Raw genomic sequence first — 19,756 nt, 5'->3', positions numbered from 1 at the left:
GTGTTTTTGGGAATACATGCAATTATGCTCATCAATGTCAGTTTTCTCTCTGTGAACATGGTTTAAATGTTGGTTATCTATCTAAATTCTTATTTTTAAACACCTATGTTGATATTGTGAGAGTGTTAAATTTTTCTTTGAGAACTACTTAGTAATTTGTGTGCTGAGAAACTATTTTAATGAAGTATTTTCTATGACTTTGATTGGGAATTCTTCTTGAGGTTAAATAAGGGAGGTGTTAGTGAACTACTTTCATTTTCTTTTCCTTGGGAGTTATTGGTTTGGATGTGGGAATTCTCTTTCCCACCCTCGAGTTTGTGGTGAATGTCCTCTGGTACAATGATCTTCATATTTTTTTCAAGGTGTTTGTTGGTTGAAGGGGGGAATATGTCCTTGTTGTTTGGTTGTTTTTGGGTTTGGTGGGAATTTTTTAAATACAATGCATATATTGTGTGCTTTTTAGTTGTGTCTACTATGGTGAGGGTTTGAGTGGTCTTTGGTTTACTTTGGATTGCTTTCCAGTATAGTCTTTGTTGTTTTGGTTTCACTATGAAGTATCCTAATATTGGTGGTCAAGAGCGTAAAATAGTAAAGGTACAATCACAAAGTGACACCAACCCAACTTGTAGAGAAATTTGATGCTCTTCCGTTGGACATTTTTACCATCAAATTAAAACAAAATGATCACTTAGCCTCAACCTCAGGTGCATTGGATGATATCCAAAGATTGAATATAAGAGTAGCTAGACATGAAGATGAAAAGGATGCATTGAGAAGGAAGATTCAAGAGCTTAAAGAATAGTTCAAGAATATTACTCTCATCTTAAGTGATATTGCAAGGTCAAGCACTCCAAAAATTGTCAATTGGTTAGACTTGAATGAACCTCTCCAGGAATGCAACAATTTTAATCATGGAAGACTTTATAATCAATCAGTAGTGAAATGTGGTGTAAGTTCTACTTTTGTTGGGGAAATTTTGTAAAGTAAATAGCTACAAAACCCCTATTTTTGTTTCTTAGAAATATTCTCCTCAAGATAAAGTTATAATCCTCTTGGAAATGAGAGATTAGTTGGAAATTTTGGTTAACCAAATATGTAATACCTAATGTATTTGCTACAAACTAGGTGCAAACTTGAATATAATACAAATACTCATTTGGCTTAAAGAAAAAAGAAAAATATCATCGGATTGTTCCATAGTATGATAATATAGTTCTTATTTGTTAAAATTGGCAACTAGGGCCAAAATTCATGTGGGTCATATTATTCATGGCTGATAATATGTTCATTAGATTCCTCTCATCGAGAGGTGTAGGATTGATATAAAGATCATCCAATTCCGATAAGTATTCATGGAGATATGAATTTATTTTGATTATGGAATTATTATCAAGCCGACCTACAACTCATGTATGCTCAGAAGCCCAACAATCGCATCTTTTCAAACACCAACGTTGTGTATAAATATAGGAGGAATTTTCCTCATTTGCCCTCACTCATCTCATCACATCTCTTTCTCTCTCTGTTAGGCCCCTATACTACTAGTGTAACCCCTTATTGTTATTAGTAGAACCCACTTATTATATTGATGTGCCCATGTAGTGCCCATATTGCTACTATTGTGCCACATAGAAGCCCACTACTGTTATTATTGTGCCCTTACATTATTATTGTTATGTCGGCTCTAATTATGTTATGACCCCTTAGACTCCTATATATAGAAAGGAAGTCTTTTCATTTGTATCATCCAAGAATTGCTCATTTGTGTAATGTAAAGGAGGTTTCCCCCTCGAAGAGGCTAAATTCTAAGGTGTTGATCTCTCTTTTCTATCTTTTTGTGAGCTGGTTTCATAACATTTGGTATCAGAGCTTTGAATTCTAGGGTTTCACTGCTCCAAAAAGGTCATCGTGGAATTTTCGCTATAACTTTTTTTCTGCGATATTTCAGAAGCTACAAAAAAAAACCCATTTGAGAAGAAATCACGCTGAATCTCGAGTCCAAATTTCAGAGCTTTTCGCACTATATTTGTGGAGATATGATTTGAGGAAGTTGGTCTTTTTGCAGACTCCTGAATTACATTCTAAATAGGTGACCTGGGGAAAATCGTCATAACTTTCTATCTGAGCATCGGATTGAAATTTCATAAGAAGCTACAGAAAGAGGAGAGACTCTAGTTTCTTGTATATAGTTTTTAGAGCCAAAGGTCGAAACAGGGATATGTGGCACTTCATACAAGTTTGCTCTTCTGGAAAGGTCTATAATCAAGTCATTGTGGGATATTTCGCATAACTCTTCCTTGGAGAATCCAATTTTGGTCAGATTTGTGGCATTGGAAAGAGGACACAGAGGGCTACTATAGATAGCAATTTTAGAACTAGATGATCAGAAAGTATAGAGATACATCAGAGGCAATATCGAGCTCCTACAAAGTGAAAAAAGGTGTGTAGATTTTTTTAAATTTTTGCTTAAGCTTGGTTTGAAAATTTATTTTGAAGGAATTCAAAGGGCATAGTAGAGCATTATTATTGGTAACTGATGCCCCGAGGAAAGAAAATGCAAACACCTAGTAAGCAAACTGAAAGCTCTAGCATGACTCATGAAGAAGAGGAAGAAATGCTACATGATATATCAAAATTACAAGAACAAGTGCAACAAATGTCACTCTCACAAAAGCTAACAGAAGCTAAGATAAAGGGTGTGGAAGCTAAGATGGATGATTTGAAGATAGATTTGAAGACAAATTTGAAGAGAGACATGGCAGGTTTGAAGAGAGACATGGTAGATTTGAAGACAGATTTGAAGACAGACATGGTAGATTTGAAGACAAAATTGACAAATTTTCTACAAGAAATAATTACTAGTGGTGAAATGTAGTAAAGGAAACTCATGATGCGAACAAAAGAAATGTTAATCATGATTTCTTATACTCTAATGTGGGATCGAAGACCCACCATATTCCAAAAATCGATATGAGGAAGTTTGATGGCAAGGATCCCGCAACATGGATATTATAGATGGAGCAATTTTTCGATCTCAATAATGTGCAAAACACACAAAAGGTACATATTGCAACTTTATATTTGGAACCAAATCAGTTTGTATGGTATCAATGGATTTGCTCTCGTAAACAAATTATCACTTGGGCAATTTTTACGGAAGAATTGACAACACATTATGAGGATACAAAAAGCAACACTTTTTTTAGCCAATTGATAAATCTCAAACAAAAGGGTTCAATAATGGAGCACATTAAGGAGTTCCAAAAATTGAACATAACAGTAAAAAATATTCCAGAGGCACATAGGATTGATGTGTCATAGGGAATTTAAAGGATAATATCCAACATGATGTTCGCCTTTGGGAACTTGATTCATTAGAGAAGGCATTCAGGTTAGCAAGAAAAATGGAAAGCAAAATTATGGCAACTAGGGAGCATACCACTCACAACTATAAAGATGGAAGTGTTATTGCTCCTAGTCTTCCACAACTTATAAGGTTGACACCACAACAATTGGAAGAAAAAAGAGAAAAAGGGCTTTGTTACAGTTGTGATAGCAAATACACTAAAGGTCATAAGTGTGCTAAGAAGAAATTATTCTACATAGATTGTGAAGAGGAAGAAGAAAAGGAGCAAGAAAGGTCAAAAAAAGAGGATATAATCCAGGAACAAAGCCTAGATAAAGAAGGAATGGATCCGACCATATCTTGTAATGCATTGGTGGGAATTACCACTCCTCAAACCATCAAGATAGAAGGACAAATCAAGAAGAAAAAGGTAATAGTGTTGATTGATTCAGGAAGTACCCACAATTTTATTCATTGTAAGGTAGCAAAAGAATTGAATTGATTCTTATATCCAGCACCAGAGTGTCAAGTGATGGTTGCAAATGGAGGAACAATAAATTGCTCTGGAAAGTGCCATAATATCAAGCTATCGATGGGAGAATATGTATTAACTAGCCCAATGCTTTCCATTCCAATGGGAGGTGCTGATGTTGTACTAGGAGTCCAATGGCTACAATCCTCGGGTACAATAGCTTTTAATTTTCAAGAACTTTTCATGAAATTTTCTGTGGAAGGAAAGGAAGTTGAATTAAGGGGTATTGCAGGGAAACTGGGAAAGATAATAAGCTCTAACAGTATGACAAAGCTTCTAAAAAAGGAATAAAGGGGTGTAATTGCACAATTATGTTCACTAGATGTTTCCACATTGCAATCATCTATTTCTCCAGATCTCCAAAAAGTCTTGGACAATCATTCCAAGGTATTTGAGATTCCCAAAGGTCTCCCACCTATTCGTGATCATGATCATGCTATTCATCTGATTCCAGGAAGTGTTCCTCCAAACATCAGGCCGTACATATATCCCTATGCCCAAAAGAGTGAAATTGAACGTATGGTTGTAGAAATGCTAGAGGCTAATATAATTCAACTGAGTCAAAGTTCTTTCTCTGCTCCAGTAGTATTAGTGCACAAGAAGGATGGATCATGGCACATGTGTCCAGATTATAGGGAGCTCAACAAGCTCACTATTAACGATAAGTTTCCCATTCCCGTCATTGATGAATTACTGGATGAATTGCATGGATCAATTTACTTCACCAAGTTGGATCTTCGTTCAGGATATCATCAAATCAAAATGAAGACTGAAGACATTCTGAAAAAATCATTTAGAACTCATGAGGGTCATTATGAATTTTTGGTCATGCCTTTTGGCCTTACCAATGCACCTTCAACATTTCAAGGTTTGATGAATTCCATTTTCAAACCATTCCTTAGAAAATTTGTGTTAGTATTTTTTGATGATATACTAATCTACAACAAGTCTTGGAAGGATCATGTTGAACATGTTGACAGGGTGCTACAACTATTGGAGGAGAAACAATTATATGCAAAAAGATCCAAATGTTTCTTTGGAGTACAAGAGCTGGAATATCTGGGTCATATTGTATCTCATGAAGGAGTTAAGGTAGAACCTAGAAAAATTAAAGCCATTAAGGAATGGAAAATGCCCACATCCATAAAGCATCTGTGGGGATTTCTTGGGTTGACAGGGTATTATTGCAAGTTTGTTAAGAATTATGGGAGAATAGCAGCACCTCTAACAACATTATTGAAGAAAGATGAATTTTCATGGACTCCAGAAGCAACAAAGGCCTTCAAACATCTTAAAGAGGCAATGTGCCAAGCACCGATCTTAGCTACACCGGACTTCACAAAAACCTTTATTGTGGAATGTGATGCTTCAGGAAATGGAATTGGTGATGTTTTAATGCAAGATGAAAGACCCATTGCTTTTGAAAGTCGTCCAATCAAGGGAAAGTTTTTACACAAAGCTATTTATGAGAAGGAAATGTTGGCAATACTCCATGCACCTAAGAAATGGCGACCCTTCCTAATGGGAAGACACTTCAAGGTAAAAACGGATCATGATAGCCTTAAATACTTTTTAGAACAAATATTATCATCTGAAGAGCAACAAAAGTGGGTCACAAAGATGTTGGGTTATGAATTTGAAATAATCTACAAAAAAGGGAAGCAAAATGTGGTGGCAGATGCACTCTCAAGAAAGGATGAGGATGTGGAAGCATTGTTGTGCGCCATTTCTATTATCCAACCAAATTGGATAAAAAAAGCAAGGGAGGAATGGAAGAATGACGAAGAAGTGTGGGCACTTATTCGAAAGTTACAACAAGATTCCAGTACGTCTGATACATTTAGCTGGCAAAATAATTATCTATGGTACAAATATCGCTTATACCTTTGTAAGAATTCCCAACTAAAACAAAATATTCTTATGGAATTGCACACTTCTCCCTTAGGAGGGAACTCAGGATTTTTAAAAACTTACCACATGGTTAAGAAGGAATTTTTTTTGGATGGCCTTAAATCGGATATTCAAAAATTTGTGGCGGAATGTTTGGTTTGCCAACAAAATAAAGTTGAAACAATTAAGACACCGGGTCTATTACAACCTTTATCCATTCCAAGCCAATGTTGGGAGGAGGTTTCAATGGATTTTATCATAGGTTTACCCAAGTCTGAGGGAGAGAGTGTCATCATGGTGGTAGTTGATAGACTTACCAAGTATGCCTTTTGTGCATTATCACATCCATTTAAAGCCAGTACAGTTTCTACTGCATTTATGGGAACAATTCAAAAGCTACATGGAAACCCAAATATTATTGTAAGTGACAGAGATCCCATTTTCACTGGAAATTTTTGGACAAAATTATTTTCTTGTCTTGGTACTCAGTTAGCTCATAGCTCATCTAATCATCCTCAATCTGATGGACAAACTAAGATAGTAAACAAATGTTTGGAAGGATATCTTCGTTGCTTTGTATCTAATAAATAGACACAATGGGTCAAATGGTTGCCTCTGGCTAAATGGTGGTATAACACTTCCTTCCATACAGCAAAAAAAATGACCCCATTTATGGCACTTTATGGATATCAGCCACCATCCATCACATCATATTTAAGAGAAAATTCTAAGGTTCAAGCAGTGGAATATCACGTCGAACATCAACAACAAGTCCTCCAACTCTTAAAGGATAACCTCGTGTTGGCACATAATAGAATGAAACAATAGGCAGATCAACATCGCAGCGAAAGAAGTTTTGATGTAGGTGATTGGGTATTCCTATGGCTACAACCATGTAAGCAAATATCCCTTAAGCAAGCTAAGAAGGATAATAAGTTATCACCAAAGTATTATGGTCCGTACAAGGTGTTGCAAAATATTGGTACTATGGCATACAAATTGGAGCTTCCTGCAGCTTCTTGGTTGCACCAGTTTTCCATGTTTCATGTTTAAAGAAGGTTATAGGCGACAAGCTCCCAATTCAAACAATATTACCAGAAATTGAAGAGGAAGGAAAAATCATATTGGAACCTGGAGCAGTCACAGAAACAAGAACCCGAAAACTACGAAATCAATCAATTTCAGAGTATCTCATCAAGTGGAAGAACTTACCCACAGAAGATTCCACATGGGAGGACAAGAATTTTATATAGAAGCATCAAGAACTACTCAAGCGTTGAGGACAATTATTTTTGAAGGAGAGGGGCATGTTAGGCCCCTATATTACTAGTGTAACCCCTTATTGTTATTAGTACAACCCACTTATTATATTGATGTACCCATGTAGTGCCCATATTGTTACTATTGTGCCACATAGAAGCCCACTATTTTTATTATTGTGCCCTTACATTATTATTGTTATGTTGGCTCTAATTATGTTATGACCCCTTAGACTCCTATATATAGAAAGGAGGTCTTTTCATTTGTATCATCCAAGAATTACTCATTTGTGTAATGCAAAGGAGGTTTCCCCCTCGAAGAGGCTGAATTCTAAGGCGTTGATCTCTCTTTTCTATCTTTTTGTGAGCTGGTTTCATAACACTCTCTCTACTGCGCAGAAAATGGTCTCTCCCTCACACATGTGAAGCCGGAAGCTGCTGAAACTAAAGCTGCAACTATAGAAGTAAATTTTGACCTGCATGGACTAGAAGATATCCTTATCTAAAAAACGTTGTAGGTTCAGCTGAACCTCCTATGAAAGCCACAACTTTTGGTGGTGGAATCAAGTCAATCCAACGGACAATTTGCAAGATATCGACTGCCCTAGTTTGAAGGAAGCTGCTGAAACTGAAGCTGCAACTACAGAAGTAAAGTTTGACCTACGTGGACTAGAAGATCTCCTCATCTGAACTGTGCTGTAGGTTCATCTGAACCTCCTCTGAAAGCCATAACTTTTGGTGGTGGAATCAAGTCAATCTGACGGAGTTTGCAATATATCGACTGCCCTAGTTTGAAGGAAGCTGCTGAAACTGAAGCTGCAACTACAGAAGTGAAGTTTGACTTGTGTGAACTAGAAGATCTCCTCATTTGAACTGCACTATAGGTTCATTTGAACCTCCTCTGGAAGACACAACTTTTGGTGGTGGAATCAAGCCGATCCGACAGTCGGTTTGTGAGATATCGTTTGCCCTAGTTTGATGATGAAGCTGCTAATGCTGATGCTGCTGATCTAGGGTTTTCTACTGCTGATATAAATAAGATTTATTGTACTATTTCTCTCTGATGAATTATTGAAGATAAAAGAAGATTTTATCAAATGGTTTCCCCACACATTGTGAGGTTTGTCCCTGGCTAGCCGCCACATCTTGTGTCTCTTGTCTTGGCTTGTTTTCTGTCGATCATTTAATGTTCTATCAACACTTTACTTTATGTACATGTGATTGCTAATCTGTGGAATATAATAAGAAAAATAAGTAAACTATTATAAGCATAGAACATACCATAATTTAACATGGGATCAGAACTGAGGTGAAGACAAAGACCAAGCAAGAGCAAGAGCAATCACCGAAGAGAAGATTGGCAAGGCTATCCTAAAAGAACTATGGGGTCCTCAACACTCTTTCTTGCCAAAGACAAGCTCTATGAGAAAGCTGACTATCACGGATGGAAGATGTCTATTGATCTAACCCTAGAAGATCAAGGAGTGCTGGACCATGTAAGAGGAAATATTGTTGCGCCTCCATCAAATGCATCTACTGCTACCTGGAACAAATGGAAAAATGGAGAAGTCAAAACAAAGAAGATCATCTGGGACTCTATCAACAAGCACTTGGTGGCCTACATCTCTGAACTGGACACCTCCAAGGAAATCTACGATAGACTCGTGAGTTTATTTAAAATTAATGATGCAAATCAATTTTTGTTTCTTAGAAATATGCTGAAGGAAATTAAGAAGGGTAAAGATGAGAGTATGCAAGCATACTTCTTAAGAATCACCGAGATCAAGAACGATCTCCTATCTATTGGGGAGACTATTACTAACAGAGAAATGGCACTCACGACTCTTGGAGGATTACCATTCGAATGGTATATGTTTAGGACTACTTTTCTGAACAATAATATAATTCCTGGTTTTGAGGAATTAATGACTAGATGCATTCTATAAGAAACAAGGGTAGAAGAGAAAGAAATGACCTTGCCTAAAGGTCCTCTTGTTGCCTTTTCTTCTCATGCTAAGAAAATAAATAATTCCGAGACTAAATCAAAAGGAAAGGTTGGACCTAAGGGTGGAAGAAAAGGACGATGTTTCATCTGCGATAAAGAAGGTCACTATGCAAGGGAGTTCCCTGATAGAAAGGACCCACACCGTGATGATGATCAAAATCCCTCTCATGGTAATTGAAGGGATGGAAAATTCAATAACAAAGGTAAAAGGAATGCTGGAAATCAAGGAAGAGGACAACCATTCAAGAAGGCTAGAAATTCTAGGATGTATTAAATGCACCTTACCTCTGAAAGAACCTAGTGTCCATCTCGGAAATGGAAGACAAAGGCTACAAGGTAACCTTCAATGATGGCAAGGTACGTGTATGGAAAAATAATGTTAAAGATGCCTTTACTCTTGGGTTTCGTGTTGATTCATTATATCAGGTCAATGGAAGTCAGGTAGGTGTCATGTCTTATGAGACATCTCTTCAGTCCGAACTTTCGCATTGGAGGTTTTCCCACCTTCATTACAAAGATCTACCCGATGTAAGACATATGGTAATAGGGATGCCCGAATTCCAAGTAGAAAAAGAAGGTGTATGTTCGGGATGTGCCGAAGGAAAGCTCAAAAGGGGACCATTCCCCTCAAGCCAAAGCAAGACCTCTGATATATCACTGTTGGTTCACTGAGGCATATCTGAGGTTGACATTAAGAGGGAGACTACTACACCACATACTCCTGAGAAGAATGGTGTGGCGGAAAGGAAGAACCGTACGATTGTGGAAGCTGTCTCTATGGGTAGATGATGTAACAATGCTTAATGTGGAAGAACCGATGGATCCTATTTATCCACCTGAGCCTTCCTCTTTCAGGAAGAGGCCTTCATGGCTTAGGGGGATACTTGATGATGCTGAAAGACATGCTGCACCCCGAGGAACCTTCTGTGAAAGTAAGAAACCCAATAGGTATCAGGGATACCTGACCAGTATGAGCACAATCATACAAAATGAGCCTTCATCATTCTTAGATTCCGTCAAGCATCAAGTATGGAAGGATGCTATGACCATTATGGAGAATGATGTTTGGGAAGTAGTTCCTAGACCCCAGGACAAGACAATCGTTACTTCAAAATGGATTTACAAGATAAAGCTGTAGCAGATGGAAGTACGAAATAGTATAAGGCTCGTTTTGTTGCTCATGGTTTCTCCCAGAAGGAAGGTATAGACTATGATGTGATATTTGCACCTGTTGCCAGATATACGACCATCCGCTCGATCATAGCCCTTGTCACTTCATAAGGATGGAACCTACATCAGATGGATGTCAATACCGCGTTCTTGCATGGCTCGATCAAAGAAGAGGTCTACGTGGAGCAACCCGAAGGATTTGAGATTTATGATTGAAAATCTCATGTATGTAGGTTGAAGAAGGCTCTCTATGGGCTGAAGCAAGCACCCTGAGCATGGTATGAGAGGATCGACAGCTACTGGATGAAGCTGGGATTCACTAGGAGTGAAGTCGATCCTAACATTTACCTTAAGGTTGAAGATGACAAGCCTCTCATACTGGTGTTGTATGTGGATGAACTCTTTCTAATAGGTGCATACCCCTCATTCACAAATGTAAGAGGGAGTTGGCTTCTGAATTTGAAATGAAGAACCAAGGACTTGAAGTGTGGCAGAAGCCAAGGGAAATTTTCTTATCTTAAGGAAAATATGTGGTGAAGATTCTAAAAATATTTGGTATTGTGGACTGCAAGCCTCTAACTACCTCAAGGATATTAACTTTCAGAAGTTATATGGTAGTGATGTTGGACCAGATTTGGGAAATGCCTCTGAGTTTCATAAACTCGTTCGCATTGATGTTCTTGATGAACCTCCATCCAAACATATGTTTTGCAGTTAGCATTATGAGCTCATATTTGGTTGAGCCTCACTGGATTGATGCCAAGAATTTTTCTGAGATATCTTCATGGCACAATTAATAATGGGTTAAGATACACTGCCAGAGATGTGAGACTACTTGGATATATTGATGTTGATTGGGCAGGTAGTGTGGTGGACCGTAAGAGCACTTCCGGGTGCTGTTTCACCTTGGTATCTACTTCGATATCCTGGATGAGTAGGAAGTAGAAGTCGATGGCTTTGAGCACCGACGAAGCATAATATATTGCTGCTAGCATGGCCTCTTGTGAGGCAGTTTGGTTGCGAAAGCTCTTTAGTAAGTTGTTTGGATTTACATTGGATACCACTGTGATTCTCTGTAACAACCAGAGGTGGGATTCGATTATTGAGGAATCCTGTATTCGTCAATTGCTTCAAAAGAAGACATCATCTGGGATATGGTAAGTCGATGAGCAAGGAGGCTCCATCGCATTAAGATGATGTACAAGTTGATACACCTTGTCAAAGTCACAAGGAAAGATCTAATCTGTGATTTCAAATGACTTGGAGTCGTTAAGAAACCCTGTACAAGGGTCCTGCATGTTGCATACATTGAGCTCTGGGAGCTCTGAGGGCTTGCGGTTCTTACTGGAACAAGATGATTCACTCTCTTGTGGGACAAGATGATTCACTCTCTTGTGGAACATGATGATTCGCTCTCCTGTGTAGCAAGATGATTAGTTCTCCTGTGAGGCCTGGATTGATGTGTTCTCCTGTGAGGCCTGGATTGATGTGTTCTCCATGGTGATTGTAACTGGATTGATGTGTTCTCGTGTGAGGCCTAGATTGATTTGTTCTCTTATGAGGCCTGGATTGATGTGTTCTCCATAGCGATTGTAGCAGGATTGATGTGTTCTCTTGCGAGGCTTGGATTGATGTGTTCTCCATGGTGATTGTAGCAGGATTGATGTGTTTTTTAGTGAGGACAGGATTGATTAGTTATCTTGTTGAGGCATCCTACCCATGCAGTCTGGGACTCATGGGAAGTACCTCTCATTTGATCAATGAATTGGGAAATTAAGTTAGGGACCATAGTAGTACGAATGGACGCATCATTGTATCTACCGGACTCCCTATGCTAGGATGACCTCCATTGATCTGGGATCAATGATACTGGTCTGGGACCAGTGGTAGGAGTTGTACCATACTATGACACTGACTTCGGGTCAGTTGAGACTAGTCTGGGACCAGTGGTACATACTCTGAGATTGACTTCGTGTCAATGCAGTACTAGTCTGGGACCAGTGAGAGTGGTACATACTATGACGCTGACTTTGAGTCGGTTGAGACTGGTCTGGGACAAGTGGTACACTCTCTGAGACTGCGATACTAGTCTAGGACTAGTGGTAGGAGTGGTACTTACTATGAAGTTGACTTCGGATCGGTTGAGATTGGTTTGGGACCAGTGGTACACACTCTGAGACTGACTTTGAGTCAGTGGAGGATGATACTGGTCTGGGACCAGTGGAGTTGTACTCACTATGATGCTGACTTCGGGTTGGTTTAGATTGGTCTGGGATGAGTGGTACATACTCTGAGATTGACTTTGAGTCAATATGATACATCCTCGATCATTTCTTCTTCTTCATAATTTGGACAAAAGCAGAGCAGAACAAAACAATGCAAGAGCAGAGGAGAGTAGAGCAGAACAATACAGATCAGTATAGGACAGAACAAGACAAAGCAGAACTGGTAGAATAGAGTAGAGCAGGGCAAAGGTCAGGCTGTACAGGGTAGTGCATTTGATGGATGAATAGTAGCGACCGACAGACAGATTGCAGATGAAGTTCTCCCTAGTTGAGAGGGAGTGTTAAAATTGGCAACTAGGGCCAAACTTCATGTGGGTCATCTTATTCATGGCTGATAATATGTTCATTAGATTCCTCTTATCGAGAGGTGTAAGATTGATATAAATATCATCCGATTCCGATAAGTATTCATGGAGATATGAATTTATTTTGATTATGGAATTATTATCAAGCCAACCTACAACTCATGTAGGTTCAGAAGCCCAACAGTCGCATCTATTCAAACACCAACGTTGTGTGTAAATACAGGAGGAATTTTCCCCATTTTCACTCACTCATCTCATAACATCTCTCTCTCTCTCTACTGCGCAGAAAAGAGTCTCTTCTCTACTGCGTAGAAAAGGGTCTCTCCCTCACACATGTGAAGCCGGAAGCTACTGAAACTAAAGCTGCAACTATAGAAGTAAAGTTTGACCTGCGTGGACTAGAAGATCTCCTTATCTAAACTACGCTGTAGGTTCATCTGAACCTCCTCTGAAAGCCGCAACTTTTGGTGGTGGAATCAAGTCAATCCGACGAACGGTTTGCAAGATATCGACTGCCCTAGTTTGAAGGAAGCTACTGAAATTGAAGCTGCAACTACAGAAGTAAAGTTTGACCTACGTGGACTAGAATATCTCCTCATCTGAACTGCATTGTAGGTTCATCTGAACCTCCTCTAAAATCCACAACTTTTGGTGGTGGAATCAAGTCAATCCGACGGACGGTTTGCAAGATATTGACTGCCCTAGTATGAAGGAAGCTGCTGAAACTGAAGCTGCAACTGCAAAAGTGAAGTTTGACCTACGTGGACTAGAAGATCTCCTAATCTAAACTGCATTGTAGGTTCATCTGAACCTCCTCTGGAAGCTGCAACTTTTGGTGGTGGAATCAAGCTGATCTGACGGTCGGTTTGTGAGATATCGTCCGCCCTAGTTTGACGATGAAGCCGCTAATGCTGATGTTGCTAATCTAGGGTTTGTTACTGCTGATATAAATAAGATTTATTGTACTATTTCTCTCTGCTGAATTATTGAAGATAAAAGAAGATTTGATCAAAGGGTTTCCCCACACATTGTGGGGTTTGTCCCTGGCTAGCCACCACACTTTGTGTCTCTTGTTTTGGCTTGTTTTCTATCGATCGTTTAATGTTCTATTTGCACTTTACTTTATGTACATGTGATTTCTAATCTGTGGAATATAATAAGAAAAAGAAGCAAACTGTTATAAGCATAGAACATACCATAATTTAACATTATTGGAAATGAAAAGATGAGGCTTATAGAGATAGATTGTCAAAGTTCATACAAACATGTTTAGTTGAACAATATGATTTTTTTAATTTAATTAATAAAATTGTTAAATTTGTAATATTTTTATTAAAATATAAATACATATTATCAAATTTATTTATTGTAATTATTTTAAATAGATAATTATAATGTTTTCATTCTTCTTAACTTGGTGGTGTAATCTTACACACTCCATCATTTTTCCTACAAAAACTAATGCTAGTGGACCCATTAGTCCTCTTCATACTTAATAGGCTACAATTGGGGTGTGATGATCATTTTAAATACCACCCACTTAGTTGTTGGGGGATCATCCTCTAGCATAAAAATATACGTGTGACTTTCTAACCAAGTTTATCATGGCCTTCTAACTTTAATTGGGAAAATGAAATATATTTCTCTTTTGGGATGTAATTTACATTGAAGTAAACCTCTAATTGTTGCAACCATTGAATCAAGTTAACAACATCAATCTCACCTTGGCAATGTTTCATGTCCATTTTTGTTCCACTTTAAATAAATATTGAGAAGAAGTGATGAAACTCCAAATTTCTCTCTTTCCATCTAACCCTTTTCCAACTCCTTTTTTTGGGGCTCTTATTACATATTTCTCATTTAATCAATTTCTTAAGTTAGAACCACCAAATGCCTTGAAAAATCCACACTTGTTCTCTAGAGCCACCATGAGAATTTTGATGTTTTGAGACATTTATAAATTTGTTGTTTCATTTTTGAAAATCCTTCTTTGTACTGATCATTGGGGTTGTTACTATATTCATTCACTATGACTAGCTTTTCCAAGATTTATACCAATTCCTAGATCTTGCAACTTCCCCCAAAACCTCAAAGAAATTTGTTTTGATATTAATATGATTTGTAACTACTCTTGGCATTCCACTAGAACAATTCATCACAACAAATATTATAATGTTGTACAACCATTTACTATGTATTATTTTATATCAGATTGCAGACCTTTAATATTACTAGTTTAATAAAGAATTGACTGATATAAGTTGGAATTGAGATGAAAGTAACAAGCAAAACAAATTATCCAAAAAAAAAACAAGATGTATACTAGGAAATCCCAATATAAGAAAAACCCAAGGCCTATTATTTTCTCTCTTCTTCTCTATCCCAAAATCAAATACAAAGAAATGGTTACTCACCATGGAGATGCCATGAACATCATGGCCAATATGAGATATTATATTTTATTTTCCTTCAATATCCAACTCATTTATTTTCTCCCCTATGTGGCAAATACGTAATAGAACAAGAATGGAACACTTTCCTTTATTAACAACCTAGTGTTTAACATAGCCTAATAGACATCTAGGGTTAAGGGTATGGTTTTTGCAATGTGATTCCAGACAATGTTAAGGATTTGGATCCTCCAAAATCCTTTTGAAAGTCCACACATAAATAGCTCCACATTGTCAATAATAGAAGCTATTGTGAAATCCACTAGATACCATGGTGGTTAACAAGATAAGTCAACTTAAGGAAGATTTAAATTCTCCATATGAACTCTAATTGTGGTGATCTTATTCCATTGAAATTTTGGTATTTAATTTATCCATTATCCTCTTTTATTTATTAAAAAAAGAAAGAAATTATTTACTCATCATTCTCTTTTTATTAGTGTAAAAAGAGGTAGTTTTTTTTCTCTTTCTAATTGAACTTTACTTTTTATTTAACATAATTGTTTATATTAATAAAATAAATGAGTTAAGGGAGAAAATTTTAGCAAGCGATGCATTTTCATATATTTATGTTTTGTTTAAAATGATTATAAGTTTAATGAAAAAAAATATTGTGATTTATTTTATATAAGAAAGTGAGAGATTTTATTAATTAAGTTTAAAATATAATGTTGAATAAATTAAAAATATTAAAAAGTAATAAAAATAATAAATTAATTCAATTCAATTTGTTATATTATAATTTTGTCTTTATTAATAAATAAAAAATAAATAAATCATAATACATATACGACATTGCACTAATTATAGATTAAACTTATAGCATGGTACAATAATATTTATTTTTATTTACTTTACTTTCAACTTTTTAATGTTTGATTTAACTTTAATATGTATCACATTGTTACTATTTTAGAGTAGTATGTTCCATCCAAATTAATTTGGGACCATTAAATCTAATAAACCTAAGCGAATGTGTAGGTAATTGATAACTATCATATAATTTTAAACTTGACAAACAACACAATAAATTAATCTAAAACCTTGTGATCCATTAGATCCTTGGAGCTTAAAAGCTATTGCTTAACCTCAATAATACTATAAACCAGAACTATTCAATTATTTAGAATTAATAACAAATATCACTAACAAGAAGTCCAAATATATATCTCCAACATTTAGTTTTTCACTTCAAAATGTTAACGACATAGATTATAATTTGATTAATTTCTCTGTGTTTTACCACCATAATCTTATTAACTTCTCTTAGCATTTTAAAACCATAATCTTAATAACTTCTTTTATCGTTTTAAAACCATAATAATCATGAATGCAAACTAGATGTTTTCCTAATGAAAATTTCCATAGTTAGGAAAATCAATATATAGTTAAAAATGAGTTGTCATGCATGGAACAATTGCAAAACATTCCTAAAGATGATAGTTTTCCCATTATTATTATTTGCAGAATGTTATACTTACGATGATATGTTTAGTTTATTAAATATATATTTAAAATTATTGTTCAATTTCTAATTGAGAAATGGTGGGAAGCCGGTTGATAATTTTAAAATTTGAATATGGAAGAAGTTGCGGTGGGAAGTTAGTTGATAGTTTTAAAATTTGAATATGGAAACACGTCAATCATGTCAGTTAGTTTAACTTGGTTGTCTGTCTTATTTAATCAAATAGGAGTGTTTGATATTCAAAGTTTAACTTAATTTCTATATATTTAGGGTTCATGTTTTTTTGCAACTCAAACCAATGTCCAACTCAAGCCATTCTGTTTTTTATTCAAACCGAAATCAACCATTTTCTCTCTCACTTGATGTGATCCTCAATGTGTCCTTCACCCACTCATTACAACAAATTATAATTTCTTGCATAACCCTATTTCCTCCTTGAGATCCTAAAAGAAAATATCAAAGACCAAAATTTGATCTCATCACTTTCTTTTGTTTTTTCAAATGGAAATATTAATTTCCAAAGTTATAAACTTTAGAAATATGAGCTACAAAGCCAATATAATTAACTAAATTATTTATCATGCTTGTCTTAAGTTTGAACTTATGAAGAATTGAAAAAATTCCAAAATAAGTAAATTTTTAAGATATCTTTTGCAGGCATGGACAAAGGCCTATGCAAAGATACCTATTTGAGCTACAATTTTAATAGATGCCATGAACATCATGGCCAATATGATCACTATGAGATCTTATACATTCTTTTTATTCAATATCCAACTCTGAAAGATTTTCTCTCCTATGCAACAAATATGTGCTAAAAAAAGAATGAGACCCCTTCATTTATTAGCAACCTAGCGTTTAACATAGCCTAATAGACATCTGAGGTTAGAGTTAGGGTTTTCACATGTGATTCCAATCAATGTTAGGGATTTTGATCCTCTAGAACCATTTTGAAAGTCCACACATGAATAGCTTAGCATTATCAGTAATGGAAGCTAATGTGACATTCACTAGATACCGTGGTGATTAACATGATATGTCAACTTGTTAAACATATAGATTCTCCATAAGAGCTCTAATTCAAGTGATCTTGATATCATTAGAAATCCCTTGAAGTGTAGAATGATGTCAAGATATTTTAGACAATACTCATAAGATTTTGACTCCAAAAATGATCCCTTAGGGCCACAAATGGGCTCTAGAACAATCTATACCCCAAATATCCAAAACTGGATTTTCCAATAAAATGGAACTTGCAAGCCAATGACTTTAATTTTTCTAGCCGCAAAGTATCAAAGTAAATGTAAAATTATAAAAATGATCCATTCTTGATCATATATCCCCATTTAGAGAGGATTTTAGTTCCCAAGAGGTGAGGAGATTTTTCCTTTGTCTTCTCCTTATGGGCACCATTTGGGCTTAGTCACCGATTGTTTTTGAATTTTTTTTTTTTTGATTTTATGAAGTACAGGTGTCAACTCCACATTGAAGGCCGTTGAAATTACACATCGCCATCATATGAGGCTATAGAATGAGTCTCTAGGATCAATGAATAAGCATAAGCACCAAAAACTTTCGGACAAAATGAATTCCATCCTCTGCAACTTCATTGACAAAACAAAACTGTACAGGGAATCAATATGCAAAAGAGCGGGCTAGCCTTTTTGAAAATATTTGAAATGAGCGCGAGAGATACAACTGGGCGATTTGAAAATATTTGAAATTTTGAAGTGACCGCGGGTATTGTTTTGATGCGCACAATGTGTACACTCTATGGTGATAGGGTGCATTTTTATGTTAGTGTCCCACGACTGAAATCCTGTGGGCACAAATCCAACTGTGTTAAGGGTTAATGTGGTCCATGTTGGGTGGAATTGCCAAGCGATTTTGATGACTTAGATACCTTTGGGTCACAAGTTCTGACATATATCAAAATATTAAAACACAATCTTTTACTCCTACTATAAACAAATTTCACCTTAATCATATGAATCATATTTTGAAGGAAAAGTAACATATCACTATTAGAAAAACTCAAAATTTCGGCATTTCATCTTTTCACACCACATTCAAATTCATTATAAAAGTTTTATTATCATTAGAATTTATTTTAGGTTAGCACTTGTGGGATGAGTTATTTTAAGATGAATATTTTTGGTGGTAAATTAGTTGTACAACTTGAGAAAAAACATGCACCATATTGATATTACAAGACAACATATTCCACATTATAATGTATATATAACAATGTCCGTTTAAGAACAATGAAACTTACATTAAAGTCTTGCCATATGATACCAACACAAAATAAAGGTTTTAGAATAATAGTGGTCAAAAATCATGTAAAATTATCATTATCTCACATAACATAAATGAAGAATACATCAATACACTTCTTTATTTTCTAAGATGCCATGTACATATGTTCATATTTATAGTTACATTGAAGTTAAGGTGCATTCACTTTAGTGGTGATATAATGAAAAATGATTTAGAGAAATATGGCATCTAAATAGTTACATTGATTTAACAATCATATGACTCACAACAAGACAATGCAATAATTTTAGTTGATATAATGCAAAATTATTTAGAACAAATCACTAATTTTAGCAATGACATAACACAAAACAATAGAGTGCATTTGATATGGCTAATGATACAATTTAAAATGAATTATAGAAATCATGAAGCTTCATATATTTTAATAATAACATAATATAATATAATATAATAAGGTGTATTATTTTTAGTGATGATACAATGAACAATTCATTAATTCAGGAAATAATATCAATTGATTCGGTGCATTGGTTTTGGTTTTAATTGTAAATAGTCGAAATTATTAGATGAAACTACTCACACATTAATATATATACCATAATGTTATAAAAAAAAAATCTCAAATATAAGTTTTAAAATCCACAACTTCATTTCTCTAATATTTCACACATTAAAATGATTTATAATATTAAATTATTAAAATTCTAATAAGTATATCTATATATATGAATGAAAATTAAAATAAAGAATAAAATGTAAATATAAT

Source organism: Pinus tabuliformis, chromosome 8 (genome assembly GCF_031772625.1).
Source record: "Pinus tabuliformis cultivar Carrire ecotype Pingquan chromosome 8, CPIR1, whole genome shotgun sequence".
Lineage (NCBI taxonomy): Eukaryota > Viridiplantae > Streptophyta > Pinopsida > Pinales > Pinaceae > Pinus > Pinus tabuliformis.
Note: the sequence above shows the minus strand (reverse complement) of the source record.